This window comes from Macrobrachium rosenbergii, chromosome 44 (assembly GCF_040412425.1).
Source record: "Macrobrachium rosenbergii isolate ZJJX-2024 chromosome 44, ASM4041242v1, whole genome shotgun sequence".
Lineage (NCBI taxonomy): Eukaryota > Metazoa > Arthropoda > Malacostraca > Decapoda > Palaemonidae > Macrobrachium > Macrobrachium rosenbergii.
In genome coordinates, this window is record NC_089784.1 from 13,405,504 (window position 1) to 13,420,503 (window position 15,000).

Genomic DNA, 15,000 nt, shown 5'->3' on the forward strand with positions numbered 1-15,000 from the left:
ATATATATATATATAATAATTATGTATATATCTATACATTATATATATATATATATATATATATATATATATATATATATATACATACACACACATATATATATATATACATACACACACACACACACACACACACACATATATATATATATATATATATATATATATATATATATATATATACATACACACACATATATATACACAAACGTATTCAGGTTTGAAATTGTGAATTTACTCATAACTGTGAAACAAACAAAATCTCAAAGACAAGGAATTGTACGTTGTTTGCTTACAATGAATTATTTAATTCAGTAACAACAAGCGACGTTAGACCTTGATATTTACGAACTTGTCTTCTGAATAATTTCATGGTAATAGACTGACTGATCTAATTTTATCTCTTAACCTACTTTCTGTTTCGACTGAAAATCAAATCAGATCAGCCTCTCGTGTGAGCGCCAAGAATTTATATATTTATTTAGCAACTTGCACGCAATTTACTAATCGGAAACATGAATGAATAAAATAATTTCTTAGGAGAGCCATCCTTTCCTTCTCTTAATATTAACACACGCAAACAACCTCCTCACGAAAAGCACATACACACACACACATGCACATACATATATGTATATATACATATATATATTTATTTATATATATACATATGTATGTGCATATATATATATATATATATATATATATATATATAATTACACACACACATATATATATGAATATATACTATGCACACACACACACACACACACATATTATATATATATATATATATATATATATATATATATATATATATATATATATATATATATATATATATATATATAATGTGTGTGTTAGTGTACACAAATAAATATATTATATATCATATTTATACATATACATATATTACACACACACACACACACACACACACACACACACACACACATATATATATATATATATATATATATATATATATATATATATATATATATATATATATATATATATATATATATATATATATATAGTAGCGCCACAAGGAGTGAGTTGCTCTTCCCACACCCAATTTTCTTTGACCCCACCTGCCACTGACACCCATTTACAGATGGGTGGACGGGTCGTGAACCACGGGACCAACTTTGGCTGACGGTACCTTCCTTCAGTCGAGTAAAACAGGGCTGACAATCGACAAGCAAAACGTGCGACAACTTCAAACGCGTCATCTTGAAGAGATAAGATTTTATCTGCTGACGCAGCAAGCCTGGTTCTTCCGGGCCTTTCCCATAGAACTGCAGCTTGACGTCGACGTCACGTTCATGATCAATATCATGGCAGCTCTCTGGTGTGGGGGAGGGATTTCGGAAGGGTAGTAAAAGTTAATCATGCCAGGTGTCGTTTACGCACACCCTAGGCACTCAGAGAAACACCTGGACGTCAGCGGCGCTATTGGGGAAGGTGTAGAATATTGTGCCGCTATTCTGCCGGTGCTCGGTAACTTACCGTACACTCGATACATCGACTTTTTACTTTGGGGCTATTTATTAACGCCGCTGCGACTTTTGTTCCCTCCGTCTATTATTCACAACAAATGGCTCCACGGCTCTTTCTATACTTTTGCCTCGGTTATGACTATTTATTCATGAAGACTCGTCTAGGGTCTGTCTCTCTCTCGTGGTTATAAGTGCTCCTAAATTTTAGCAGTGTCTTTCTTATTGTGCATTGCTGTCACTTATCTATGTATGTATGTATGTATGTATGTATCTATCTATCTATCTGAGGGTAATTATGTATCGCAGTCTGTGAACGATCCACACTTGTCCAAATGGCATCATCTTTGACGTAAACTAAAATACTTATTTTGTTTTTCCCGGAATTCTATCTTTGTGAAAACAACAGCTCGAGATAAATACTGGAGTTTCTTGTGCACCTGGAATAATTCATACAGTACACCTGAAAAAGCCACGTGCATTCACCTGTTCGTAGAGATGAGCGAAACATTGATAAACCGAACAAGTATCAACAGAAAACAAAAGATAAGATTTTATTAATAATGGACCTACGAACGAAGACAAAACAAATCAGGAGGAAAAAGGTCAAACGAAGGAACAAGAGATTAATAAACGTTATCTCCTCGACTACAGTGTCCTCAAGGCTTATATATCTCCAGCAGCTTTAAGTCTTGGCTTTGGAATCTTCGAGTTGAATATTTTGAGACTCAGAAAGTCGGTTACTTTGCATCTTAGTATTCCACTTATCTCTCTTTCATGACAGTTCTTCATTGGAAGGGTGGGTAGAGCACCCAGCTAGCACGTTGTTGGCCCAGCGTTCGACTCTCCGACCGGCCAATGAAGAATGAGAGGAATGTATTTCTGGTGATAGAAATTCATTTCTCGTCATAATGTGGCTCGGATTCCACAATAAGCTGTAGGTCCCGTTGCTACGTAACCAGTTGGTTCTTAGCCACGTAAAATAAATCTAATCCTTCAGGCCAGCTCTAGGAGAGCTGTTAATCAGCTCAGTGGTCTGGTTAAACTAAGATATACTTTTTTCCCTTTCATGACATTCTTGGAGCGCTGAATAATCTAAACCTTTAATCACCACGGCAGCGAATGATTCAGGCTACCTATCTTTTTCATTCTCGCGTCGCCGATTAATCGAAAAAGTTTCAAATGAAAACCTGAGATATTCTTAACTTCACTTAAATTAATAAGAAAGCGCAAGCTTGAAGCTGGCGATATTTGTCCTTTATTATGTTCCGGAGGCGCTGAATAACTGAAAAGGTTCCACCGAACTCCTGATGGCATTTCCAACAAAAATTTTCGTGCAGCTTTCATCAGTATCGACGGCAGCGCGCGCGGCTCCAACCTCCAAAAAAATCCCTTTTCGGATCAAAATGTGTGAGAAACGAATTTGCTTTCGCCAGCGTGGCCAGCACGTGACGTGACATATGACGTCATTCGATTGATTCGCGGCGGGATTTTTCTCTTTTAAGCCGTCGGTGATTACGAGCGGTATACGCTGAGGACGACGACTCGGCCCCGTGCACGCAATCCCGTCTGGGGTCCGTTGCACGTGCAATTCGGGCAACATGATTTAGTAAAAATAATCGAATTGGTTTTTTTTTTCATACAGAGAGAAAAACGAGTACGGGAATCCTTTTATAAATATAGACACAATCAGTTATATCTATCTATCATATAATATATATAATACACATATACTGTATATAAATTATATATACTATATATGTAATATATATACAAATACATACATATATATAGACACACGTATATGTCTACATATATATATAATATACATATATATATATATATATATATACATATATATATATATATATATATATATATATATATATATATATATATATATATATATATATATATATATATATATATATATATATATATATATATATATATATATATGTGTGTGTGTGTGTGCGTGAGAGAGAGAGAGAGAGAGAGAGAGAGAGAGAGAGAGAGAGAGAGAGAGAGAGAGAGAGAGTTGTATCTACAAAGCACAGTGAAAGTAAATTATTTTGTACCGCAGTGCATCAGCAACATAATCCGAGAATCCAATTTAACACATGAATGGGCGGAAGCCGCAGGACCGCGTTCCCTTTACCTTGAAATATAAATTAACCAAAGGGGTGGGGCAACAGGCAGATAAAAGAAAAATGAATAAATAAAAAACTCTTCATGAAGACTATCCGGCTACAGAGCCTTTCTTCATTTTCTGAACTTTTATGGAAATCATTTTAGTGTAAAAAAAAAATCTTTATCCGTAATGTACAACTATTGATCATTTTTATTCAGTTGCATTTATTTTATCAAGAGAAATTTTTTTTTAAAGATAGACAAAGGGACAAATTTTTTACGAAGACTGTCTAGTTCTAATACATCCGCTTTGGTTTGTGTGAATTTTAAGAGAAATTAGTTCAAAGACACAGAGCGTTTTCATGACATTTTCTTAGAAATAAAAAAAAGTCTTCGTAGTGGTCAACGAGCTGAAGTAGATTTGGCTACAAAAACATACTTTCATCGGAGTTAATTCCACGGTACAAAATGTTTTCGTGGCATTTTCATGGAGGAATAAAAAACAACAGGAGGTTCGTAAACTTGAGCGTAACTCAGCGCGGAGAAGCCTATCGGAAAATCGTTCTATGCCATCATATATTCAGTTCAATCTACTGTCATCTTTCATTCATACACTTACACATTCCTTATTCTCTCTTTCCTGTCAGAGTTTCTCATTCCCATTCCGCCTTTCTCTTCGAAAATACGTACAACCACACCGGCATCGATACTCGCTGGCGTTGTGACGCTAGATACTCGTATCAATAATTCAATGAATAAATCGATACGTATACACATTTACCAACTCTTTTTAAGTTATCAGGTCTGCCTCCGCAGGGATAAATTTATGAATGCGTCATTCACCTCAACAGAAACACATCTATTCGTAGTCCTAATTCATCGGAGATCGAATTCCTCACGCAATGACTATCTATAAGAGTTGTTAAAATCATCGTCCCCGTTGCCTTATGGAAATATCTATATGAAAATGAAGAGGAGGTTTATTGACTTCTTTTGAAAATAGAAAACGAAAAATATTATTGAAATATGTAAAGTAAAAAGGGATTTCTACCCCTGGTAAACTTTCAGAGCTGCTTAGAAGTTCATATTAAACGAAGTGATATACATCTCGGTTTCGGTTTTCTGTTAGAGGTTACGGAAAGAGAGAGAGAGAGAGAGAGAGAGAGAGAGAGAGAGAGAGAGAGAGAGAGAGAGAGAGAGAGACCTAAGAACAGACAGAATAAAGAAAAGAAGACTACATATTTAAAGAAACGAGTATACTATAAGAAAGCGCAAATAAAAAAAATAATACGCGCTGCGAGAGAGGGAGAGAAAAAGCAGGAACTTTACAGTAAACGCGAAGCTTGAAGAATGTAAAATAGCTTCACAGAGCGAGCTAGTACAGTAAGACAAGATGAGAATGCGCAAAGTGGGAAGAGTAAGAAAAATGCACGTAGAAGGAAGAAGCAATCTTAAAATGATACTTCACAAAGTGAAGAAGCTGAAGCATGTAGGAAACCAGGCACCACACGAACGCCAAACACAGCACATGGTGGTAATTGTAGCAAAGTTTATCAATTGCTTCCCGCTTTACCTCTTCACTGTGGAACATTTGAGAAATTGTACTAACATATTTGAAGGACTGCATTCTTAAAGGCATTTCATTCATGTGGGTATTCATGAAGAGAGAGAGAGAGAGAGAGAGAGAGAGAGAGAGAGAGAGAGAGAGAGAGAGAGAGAGAGAGAAAGCTACAGATTAGTTCTAGTCATTATTTGTCACTGAAAGCAACTCTGCCAGAAATGACTTCAGAATTAGATACAATTGCGCCTGTACTGAGGTCGTTCACCCGGCAGGATATGCATGAACTTGTCTAACCATGTTTTAAACATGTGCACTAGTTGATCAGGAATGATTAAAATGATTGACTGAGGGCGACAGTTCCATAGGTTAAGAGGCCATGACAGTGAATGACGAAGCACGAACAATCTCGGCTGGATTATGGAAAAGTGTAGGTTGGGGTAAAGAGCGCCTAACACCAGTTCCAGGATTGCGGTGGGAATGAGGGGCAAAGGTTTCCAGTTTTGTTGGATGGGACGAGAGAGAGAGAGAGAGAGAGAGAGAGAGAGAGAGAGAGAGAGAGAGAGAGAGAGAGAAAGTGCAATTTTTTAAAGGTTCTATTCCTCCACAAGATACAATCAATGAGAGTTTATACATATTCACTCATAAGCGCGAAAAGGTAAGGACCTTGCGAAAAGGTACCTTTCTCAGTGCTGTCCCTGGAAATGAATAAGCATCATCTACAACCTAATTCACTGCCATCTTAAGAAATTTCTTATATAATTGCACGTGTTTATGAAGAGAGAGAGAGAGAGAGAGAGAGAGAGAGAGAGAGAGAGAGAGAGAGAGAGAGAGAGAGAGAGAGAGAGCAATTTTTCAATACTTTTCCTACCCAAGATATAACCGAGTAATGTATCGACATTCACATACATGAAGAATTTGCACGTGCTTATGAAGAGAGAGAGAGAGAGAGAGAGAGAGAGAGAGAGAGAGAGAGAGAGAGAGAGAGAGAGAGAGAGAGAGAGAGAGCAATTTCTCAATACTCTCCTACCCAAGATATAACCAAGTAACGCATCGACATTCACATACTTGAAGAATTGTCCCTTTTCAAGTGACATCCCTGGAAATTAATAAACAAATTCTAGGACCTAATTCACTGGCATCTTAAGAAATTTCTTATATAAATGCACGTGCTTAAGAGGAGAGAGAGAGAGAGAGAGAGAGAGAGAGAGAGAGAGAGAGACAGGACCACCAAGGAGAGTATGTGTGTGTGTCTTCTGCCGAACCTGTTATTTCAGTATGCTAAAAAAAGGTTGGCAGGAAATGATGACGATAATGACCTGCTGTGGTTGTTGGAAATGATGAATGGAGGCGTGGGGGGAGAAAGGGAGCTTCGCTCACGCAGTAAACTGGCAGGATATCAAGTAAACATCTCGCCGTCACATTCCCTTTGATACCCAAGGCAATATGGTCAACATATGAGGCAGGAAGCAATGCTGATGATGATGATGATGCTTGCGCGCTGGCGAGTGGTTTTTCGTTCTCCTCTTCAGCTCTTCAGGGTACCAGTCTCGACAGGAATTCTATCCTCTGATTTTAGAAATTCACACACACATCATGCACACACACGTTTATATAATATATATATATATATATATATATATATATATATATATATATATATATATATATATATATATATATATATATAATTATGAAATTTTTATCACACCGCGATTTATATACAAATCATGAAGCTACAGATGTCGCTTAATATTAAATTCACGCTACCTCAGGAATATCTCCTATGGAGAATTATCACCGAAGGAATTTATATAAGTGATAAATGGATTGGTACCGTGTCGAGGGTTCGTGTCCCGGCGGTACCAATCCATTTATCACTTATATAAATTTCCTTCGAGATCATTCTCCATCGGAGATATTCCGAGGTAGAGTGAATTTGATATTAAGCGACATTTGTAGTTTCATGAATATATATATATATATATATATATATATATATATATATATATATATATATATATATATATATATATATATATACAGACACACATACATACACACACATATACATACATACATATATATATGTATAAGTATGTATGCATGTACATATGTATGCATATAAACTTTTCCCCCTTGGAAGGAAAATTTTAAACCAAACATTTTGGGATGAGGTTGCTGGCTCAATGCCCTTCACTACCTTGGCTGAGACCAATCACCGTCGAATTAATATTAGGTACCCAATTGACAGCCACAGAAATAAAATGTCATTCGAATTAAATGAATCGTACCTAAACGGCTCCTTGTCGTCCGAAAATCGTACCCTGGCTTTCTTGCTGTGAAGGTGAGGATGTGAATATGATGAATACTTGATTATGAGGTCAGACACACATACACACACACACACACACACACACACACACACACACACACATATATATATATATATATATATATATATATATATATATATATATATATGTGTGTGTGTGTGTGTGTGTGTGTGTGTGTGTGTGTGTGTGTGTAAAGTTTCAAACTTATTTCTGAGCACATTACTTATGGTGCGTTTACACTACAGCAAAAAACGTCATTGACACTGTCGCAAACCTACGGTATATGCAAAAGATTCGAGACCAGTGTAACAATATTGTAGATATGTGTAGGCTATCGTCCGAGACAAATCTATTGACATGTCTAAAACATTGTTTCAAATCTCACCGTCAGAAACACCAGGTTCACACTACATGATTCAGTCTTGGACATGTCCAAGAGGAAAGAGGACCTCTTGCAGCAGCTTCGGCTACCATGTTTTGGTGCCAGAGTAATGAAGATGAAAGCGCAGCTTTCGAGTGTGTCTAAGCCCTAAGCCTTCGCCAAAAGCTTCAAGACTATGGTGGCAGACCATGTCAAGTGCATGAAGCATGATGAAATTGGTTTGTTGGTTGCTCAACCCCATATTTTCAAGGTCGATGATTTAATGGTAGTCCAAATGAGTGTTTTATACAAGTATCCAACATTAGTCGAAGGCTCGTTTTTCCACAGAGGGTCGTTGACTTGCTTCTAACTTGTTTGTGATATGTGTGTGAGTACGATAAGTCGTCGATGTGTGCTCATGACATGTTTTATCTGCAGTATAGACGCACCGTGAGATAACGTTCAATTTTTTCATCTGGATTTACTATTTATAATGTTGTCCAATTTGTGAAACAAAGGCTATCTTCTAACGACAACACAAGTAAAAGTAAGGGATAAGGTTTAGACTAAAAAGCAATAATTCATGGCAGTCACCTTCCGACACTGATTAATAATAATAATAATAATAATAATAATAATAATAATAATAATAATAATAATAATAAATTTGATTTCAGCTCTAGGCCATATACATGCAATATACATGGCAGAGACAATACACAAATCTAGATACATGAGATAACCTGATAAAAATAAATTGTGATCGGCAATATCAACACAGTTGCTGAAGAAGTAGAAAAAATAGTATTCATAATATTGGTAATGACAGTAATTATTGAGAATAATAGCAAAAAAATATAAAAAATGATACGAATTAAAAACAGATTGCATACAATTAATTTCCAGCTAGGGACCGTAGGTGGTTACAGAAGTCAGGTCCAGATGGCTAAATACGAAAATTGAAAATAGTAAAGCTCTATAGTGATACTAATCACAGTGATAATAAGAATGAAAATATTAATAATAACAATAAACGTAGAAATATAATAATAATAATAATAATAATAATAATAATAATAATAATAATAATAATAATAATAAGTATCAAGACCTGGACATCGAAATAAGAAGGATATGGGATATGCCAACGGAAACTGTACTCATAATCATAGGAACACTAGGCACGATCCCAAGATCCCTGAAAAGGAAGAATGTGCTACTAGAATCCGCGCACATAGTGAGAAAAGTGTTGGACTCCTAAGGAGGCAGGATGCAACCCGGAACCCCACACTATAAAAATCACCCAGTCGAATAGGATGACTGTGATAGACCTAAAAAAAAAAAAAAATTATAATAATAAATAATTCTGCAGATGACACTTCATAATTGCAAAAATAGAGATTAAGTCATTAATACTGGTATTTATGATTTGAATTCCCCTACATATCTCATTTGTAACCCAGAAAACACCCTTCAGTTTTACTGAAGTCATTGTAATTTACAAGGCAGTTGCCGTACTACACCAGGTAACGTACTTTAATACTATCGCAATTATTGAAATTTTCAAACGGTCTGTTATCCAACATCGAAGGATGCTTAGATTTAAAATCTTCAAATAGTCTTAATTATTAACAAAATAACCTTCTTTGGTGTTATTTTATTCCAAATATTTTTATCCTCTAACAATCTGAATTATTAATAAAGTACCCTCCTTCGCTTTATTGCATTTCAATAATTTTTTCTAAGATCATCGTTTACAAAACAAATTATTAATAGAGTTCAAATATTTACTGGACGACACAATTGCATAATATCACAAACACCTGGACCCCGTAAGGGGTTAGTGCCGTCAGTGCACCTCATAGGGCGCACTGTAGACATTACTAAAGGTTCTTTGCAGCGTCCCTTCGGCCCATAGCTGCAACCCCTTTCGTTCCTTTTACTGTACCTCCATTCGTATCTTTCTTCCATCCTGCTATCCACCCTCTCCTAACAATTATTTCAAAATGCAACTGTGAGGTTTTTCTCCCGTTATACCTTTCAAACCTACCTACTCTCAATCTCCTTTCCAGCACTGAATGACCTCATAGGCCCCAGTGCTTGGCCTTTGACCTAAACTCCATATTCCATTCCATTCCATTCCATTACAAACACCTGGAATTTTGTTGAGGTCAAAGATCGGATCTGCGTGTAGAAGCCTTGAAGGTACTCGTGTATGGAACGGTAACCGGATTAATACCAACACCTGATCAACTGGAATGTGTGGAAATTTAATTCAAACATCAAGATCAAAATGAACGAGCAGACTCATATTTTAAAACGTTAACATGTGGTTACGATGTTCCTCATGCCAAGAACAAATTTTTCAAACATGTTATATTAATTTTATCTAGATGCTGTCTTTCACTTTTATGACAATATGAGTCTCCAGTCATATTACTGCCACCACTATAATTTACTCAATCCGTTTTCAGCTACTGAACAACGGCACTAAAAATTTGCCACAACAAGTTGATACTCTTAAGCCTCCTTATATTCGCACTTTCATCCAGATCACCCACAAATCAGATTTACTCGATTGTTGATTCACGCTCGGGTCCAAAATAATTCGCGGACGTTCATATTCTAAATATTTTAGTATCCTGATTAATGCCCAGAGCAATTTAAAATTTTAGTAACTGATCAGAGGCCTTTACTTAACGTCCTTAAAAGTTTCATAATAATGGGCACATAACGTTATGAGAAAACCTGGCGAGACAATAAAGTACAAAATACGGATGCGACTTTCAATAAAAATCTGTCGAAGGTAATGGAAATAATAACACCAGAGTCCAAAGTTCATCTTATACTTCAAAGTTAATTCTACCCTGTCTCCAGAATGTGACTGCCTTAGAATACACCCATAGCTTTTCATTTCTTGAAAGGACCAGAATGTGACTGCCTTAGAATACACCCATAGCTTTTCATTTCTCGAAAGGACCAGAATGTGACTGCCTTAGAATACACCCATAGCTTTTCATTTCTCGAAAGGACCTGAATGTGACTGCCTTAGAATACACCCATAGCTTTTCATTTCTCGAAAGGACCAGAATGTGACTGCCTTAGAATACACCCATAGCTTTTCATTTCTCGAAAGGACCGGAATGTGACTGCCTTAGAATACACCCATAGCTTTTCATTTCTCGAAAGGACCAGAATGTGACTGCCTTAGAATACACCCATAGCTTTTCATTTCTCGAAAGGACCAGAATGTGACTGCCTTAGAATACACCCACAGCTTTTCATTTCTCGAAAGGACCAGAATGTGACTGCCTTAGAATACACCCATAGCTTTTCATTTCTCGAAAGGACCTGAATGTGACTGCCTTAGAATACACCCACAGCTTTTCATTTCTCGAAAGGACCTGAATGTGACTGCCTTAGAATACACCCATAGCTTTTCATTTCTCGAAAGGACCAGAATGTGACTGCCTTAGAATACACCCATAGCTTTTCATTTCTCGAAAGGACCTGAATGTGACTGCCTTAGAATACACCCACAGCTTTTCATTTCTCGAAAGGACCTGAATGTGACTGCCTTAGAATACACCCATAGCTTTGCATTTCTCGAAAGGACCGGAATGTGACTGCCTTAGAATACACCCATAGCTTTTCATTTCTCGAAAGGACCAGAATGTGACTGCCTTAGAATACACCCATAGCTTTTCATTTCTCGAAAGGACCAGAATGTGACTGCCTTAGAATACACCCATAGCTTTTCATTTCTCGAAAGGACCTGAATGTGACTGCCTTAGAATACACCCACAGCTTTTCATTTCTCGAAAGGACCTGAATGTGACTGCCTTAGAATACACCCATAGCTTTGCATTTCTCGAAAGGACCGGAATGTGACTGCCTTAGAATACACCCATAGCTTTTCATTTCTCGAAAGGACCAGAATGTGACTGCCTTAGAATACACCCACAGCTTTTCATTTCTCGAAAGGACCTGAATGTGACTGCCTTAGAATACACCCACAGCTTTTCATTTCTCGAAAGGACCAGAATGTGACTGCCTTAGAATACACCCATAGCTTTTCATTTCTCGAAAGGACCAGAATGTGACTGCCTTAGAATACACCCATAGCTTTTCATTTCTCGAAAGGACCAGAATGTGACTGCCTTAGAATACACCCACAGCTTTTCATTTCTCGAAGGGACCAGAATGTGACTGCCTTAGAATACACCCATAGCTTTTCATTTCTCGAAAGGACCAGAATGTGACTGCCTTAGAATACACCCATAGCTTTTCATTTCTCGAAAGGACCAGAATGTGACTGCCTTAGAATACACCCCACAGCTTTTCATTTCTCGAAGGGACCAGAATGTGACTGCCTTAGAATACACCCATAGCTTTTCATTTCTCGAAAGGACCAGAATGTGACTGCCTTAGAATACACCCATAGCTTTTCATTTCTCGAAAGGACCAGAATGTGACTGCCTTAGAATACACCCACAGCTTTTCATTTCTCGAAAGGACCAGAATGTGACTGCCTTAGAATACACCCATAGCTTTTCATTTCTCGAAAGGACCAGAATGTGACTGCCTTAGAATACACCCATAGCTTTTCATTTCTCGAAAGGACCAGAATGTGACTGCCTTAGAATACACCCAGAGCTTTTCATTTCTCGAAAGGACCAGAATGTGACTGCCTTAGAATACACCCATAGCTTTTCATTTCTCGAAAGGACCAGAATGTGACTGCCTTAGAATACACCCACAGCTTTTCATTTCTCAGAAGGGACCAGAATGTGACTGCCTTAGAATACACCCATAGCTTTTCATTTCTCGAAAGGACCAGAATGTGACTGCCTTAGAATACACCCATAGCTTTTCATTTCTCGAAAGGACCAGAATGTGACTGCCTTAGAATACACCCATAGCTTTTCATTTCTCGAAAGGACCAGAATGTGACTGCCTTAGAATACACCCATAGCTTTTCATTTCTCGAAAGGACCAGAATGTGACTGCCTTAGAATACACCCACAGCTTTTCATTTCTCGAAAGGACCAGAATGTGACTGCCTTAGAATACACCCATAGCTTTTCATTTCTCGAAAGGACCAGAATGTGACTGCCTTAGAATACACCCATAGCTTTTCATTTCTCGAAAGGACCAGAATGTGACTGCCTTAGAATACACCCATAGCTTTTCATTTCTCGAAAGGACCAGAATGTGACTGCCTTAGAATACACCCACAGCTTTTCATTTCTCGAAGGGACCAGAATGTGACTGCCTTAGAATACACCCACAGCTTTTCATTTCTCGAAAGGACCTGAATGTGACTGCCTTAGAATACACCCATAGCTTTTCATTTCTCGAAAGGACCAGAATGTGACTGCCTTAGAATACACCCATAGCTTTTCATTTCTCGAAAGGACCAGAATGTGACTGCCTTAGAATACACCCATAGCTTTTCATTTCTCGAAAGGACCAGAATGTGACTGCCTTAGAATACACCCATAGCTTTTCATTTCTCGAAAGGACCAGAATGTGACTGCCTTAGAATACACCCACAGCTTTTCATTTCTCGAAAGGACCAGAATGTGACTGCCTTAGAATACACCCATAGCTTTTCATTTCTCGAAAGGACCAGAATGTGACTGCCTTAGAATACACCCATAGCTTTTCATTTCTCGAAAGGACCAGAATGTGACTGCCTTAGAATACACCCATAGCTTTTCATTTCTCGAAAGGACCACAAGATAACGATGACATTGAAACACGATGACAGAGCGCTTTTCTTCTCATATTCCCTTCTTAAGAATGATGATTCTATTCGTTAGTTTGATTCATTCACATTTGGTGCACACTGACTTCATACCTCCAGTGAAAGCAGTTTTTAGGATTAAGTTCCTGACATCATTTACCTAATTAATTAACACATCCCAAATACATAACTGAGAAATTCTTCATGAAGCCAGAAAGGGCTATAATTAATCGAGAAATAATGACAAAACGACCTAAACAAACATATTCAAAGAATCCCGGGGATATCATCAACACGAACCGCTAAAACTGTATTCCACGTAATTAATGCAGAGTTATTATTAGCTTAGCTGCTGGCCTAGAAAATGGCACTGGCCTAGACAGTGGGTGTGTGTGCCATTAAAGTAACGACGTGCAAATGCCCCGGGTATTCATAATGATCACCATTACTGCATGACCATGCGGCCGATGTTCGCTGAAGTTGTCATAAAGCTTGAAATTTTCAAATGGAATTTGCATAATTGCGAATGCTGAAAGTCATGGCGATGACTCTGTAAATACAAAAAAAAAGAAAAAAAAAAAGTTATCTTTCCAAATGAATTTGCAAGTCATGGTAGTCCCATACATAAGGGGTTTAAAACATATTTGCAATAGTCCACGTTTTAGAAACGAATGGATTTGTAGGTTGTATATATATAAATATAAATATATATATATATATATATATATATATATATATATATATATATATATATATATATATATATATATATATATATATATATATATATATATATATATATATATATATATTCTTCTTCTTCCATGGTAAAGACACGTTCATTAACTCTGCATTATCATCGATAGCCCAGGCGTTTCGAAGTCAAGTCCGAAATGGTCCCTCAACCAGCTACCAAGGCGCACACGACAATTATCTAGACCGTCCACCACAAACAAATATACCGCCAACGTGCTGAATCACCGCCTGACCTCAGAATTCCTTAAATAAAAGGCTGGTGAATTCAAGCGCGACCTCCACTCTGGAAACGAAAGGCTTTATCTCCAGCTCAAGAAATAAATGATTCTTGCCTTCTGATACGAGCGTGAGTACCCTTCAGCGGCGCGCTTGTTGGGTCGTTGGAGCAAACAGAAGTTCTCAGTGTTTATTAGTGTCGGTGAAAACATCTGATTGCTACGTGTCGGTTTTAACATAAGAGGAGGCACGGTCAAGAAACCAGCACTTATTATGAAAAGGAATATTTCAGAGTAAATGTACGCTAATCATCATATATAGAGAGAAATCGAACCTAATGCTGTAGAGAAGGGCGGAGTTTGTAAGCTAATATTGATGCGTAGTATACATTTGTA